The following is a 2,884-nucleotide window of genomic DNA, read 5'->3' as shown; positions in this document are numbered from 1 at the left end:
CCTCTTAATTAATTTGGTAATCTTCAAAATTCCTTTATGGCCAGCTAAAGGATCATCATGACATGCTTGTGGTGCTAGTTCTTGAAACTCAAGAGTTGGCAAATATAAAGCATTTTCAACAAAAGGGAGATTTTCTAGAACCTTTCTTTCTTCCATTTCTTTGGCCCAATCTGAAATTTCTTGGTCAGATATGGATTCTCAATCCTTCCTTTTTATTTCAGACAATTTTAAGGTACAAACAAACTTGCCTGCTGGAATAATTGGAATGTTTTCAGCTTCTCAAGCTAAAGGTATATTATTTATTCTCAATAACGCATCTGCCTTGCCATTGTCAGAACCAAGTCGATAGGTAATGGTAAAATTAAAATCTGCAAAGTACAAGGACCATCTCAATTGCCTTGGAGTTAATGTCTTAGCAACCTTTAAAAACTGAAGATTTTTATGATCGGTGAACACAGTGACTACATGATGAACCCCTAATAAATAATGCCGCCGTTCCAGAAAGGCATCCTTCACTGCCAATAGCTCTTTGTCAGCAATTGGATAATTTCTTTCAGGAGGAGTTAATTTTCTGGATCGAAATGCCACTGGGTGAAGTTGACCAGTTTCTTTGTGCCTCTGAGACAATACACCACCAATTGCTTGGTCAGAGGCGTCAGCTTCCACAAAAAATGGCTCCTCAGGGTTAGGATGGAGAAGGATCGGGCAGTCGTAAAGGCTCTTTTGAGGAACTCAAAAGATTCTTCAGCAACAGTTGACCAATGAAAGGGTACTCCTCTTCTCAAAAGTTTTGTAACGGGGACCACCTTTTTAGAAAACTCTTTTATAAACTGTTGGTAAAAATTGGCAAAGCCAATACAACTTTGCACCTCTTTCACCGTTTAGGAGAAGGCCAATCCAGGATTGTTTGAATTTTAGCGGGATCCATAGAAACTCCCAAATCCCAAGAATTCTTCTTCCTTCGCATGAAAGGCACAGTTTTCCAACTTCACATATAGGTTATTTTCCAACAATTTCTTTAGAACTGCTCTCACGTGATCTACATGCGCTTGCAAATTCTGGGAGAAGATTAAAATATCATCAATTTAGACTATTACAAATTGATCTAAAAACTCTCTCAGAACATCGTTCACAAAGTGCTGGAAAGTGGCTGGTGCGTTACATAGCCCATAAGGCATCACTTGGTACTCGTATAGACCAAATCGGGTGCGGAAGACCATTTTCCATTCGTCTTCCTTAGCAACTCAAATTAAATGTTACGCTCCGCGAAGATCTAGTTTGGTGTAGATTTTTGTGTCTTTTACCTGATCTAGAAGTACTGAAATGAAGGACAAGGGATATTGACTCTTCACCGTAACTTGATTTAACGCTCAATAATCGATACAAGTTCTTAACTCATCATTGTTCTTCTTTGCGACAAAAAAAGTGGGGAAGAGACTGGGGATTGCAAGGGACGAATAAAACCTTTTGCCAAATATTTTTCCAAATATTCTTTTAGGAACTTGTTCTCCTTTTCAGTAAGGGCATAGATTCTACTGCAAGGTAGATTCGCACCTGGCTCAAGTTCGATTCTGCAATCATAAGATCTGTGGGGAGGTAGCTTCTCTGCCTCTGCTTGGTCAAACACTGCAGACAATTCTTTATGTTCTGGGGAATGACAACCTTTTCCAGAGCTCAAACCTTATTGGATTTAGTAGCTAAAACTTGAGTGGGAGATGGTGCACTACTTATCTTTTGAGGACCACAACAATGTTTCTGACAGTAGCTTGAATTTAATTGGACAGTCCTCTTTTCCCACTTAATATCAGGGCTGTGCTCCGTAAGCCACAGTAAGGCCAAGATCAGCTGAAATTGAGGAGCATCTATGAGATTGAAAGAGATCTTTTCTTGGTGTCCTACATGATCTTTCAGAACTATAGGTTCAGTTTCATCTGTGGTAGGGCCTGAAGACAGGTTTGTTCCATCAACTGCACACACAGGCTCTGCGATTCTTTTTTTGACAAAATGTATTCCCGTTTTTGTGGCAAGCTGGATGTCACAGAAATTTCCCATAGCTCCTGAGTCAATCATCACTGAAACCTCCTGCAGCTTCTTTTCTCTGAAGATGAGGTCAAAGGAGATGGTTAGATGAGGGGAAGCAGATTGTAAGGTGTTTGCCACTAATTAGGATTCAGGGGCTGGTTGGTGTTGTGAGTCAACCAGGGTTACTTTCTTAGTAGAATGAGTTTGCTCACACGTTTTCCTGACGTGTTCAAAATCTTTGGTCTCAAAATATAATCTGTAACTCCTTTTCAATGCTTTGTTTTATCTATTTCTATGCCGTACTTTTCTGCCAGGTCTGCTAGTTTCTGATGCACATTGCTCACTTCCCTTGTAATCTTCGGGCACAAATATCTCCATTCTTCTTCTTTGTAGGATTTTAACCTGTTCACGCCTATAATTCCCTCAATGAGCTCACCTGCTTCAGCCAGCATAATTCAAACACTCCTCTCCCTTGAGAGCATTCTTTGGAGTATTCAGCTTGTCTGACCATTCAGTCAACTGTTGAGCTGTCAAACCTTGCAAGAAAATGTTACTGGCCTGGACTGGTAGCACCTGCTGTGCGACTGCATTTGGGGTCTGCGGTGTCAACAATTTCAAACTCTGGCTAAAGCTTGAACCTACCATAGTATCTGGAAGCACTCTGAATGGACTGAGGTCCAACAGTGAGCTTGATCAGTCAAAAGTCTGTCCCACAGGAGAGACTACTTGAGCATTTTCATTATGTCCTCCCTTCATTATATTCTGGGACATGGCACCCTGATCACCTACAGTGGGCTTCTTCTGTGCAAATAGGGATACAGCCGGACCAACAGTAATAGGTAACAATATAGTATCTGGGGTT

This window comes from Pleurodeles waltl, chromosome 1_2 (assembly GCF_031143425.1).
Source record: "Pleurodeles waltl isolate 20211129_DDA chromosome 1_2, aPleWal1.hap1.20221129, whole genome shotgun sequence".
Classification (NCBI taxonomy): Eukaryota; Metazoa; Chordata; class Amphibia; order Caudata; family Salamandridae; genus Pleurodeles; species Pleurodeles waltl.
The sequence above is the reverse complement of the archived record's forward strand: the minus strand, read 5'-3'. Positions refer to the sequence as shown.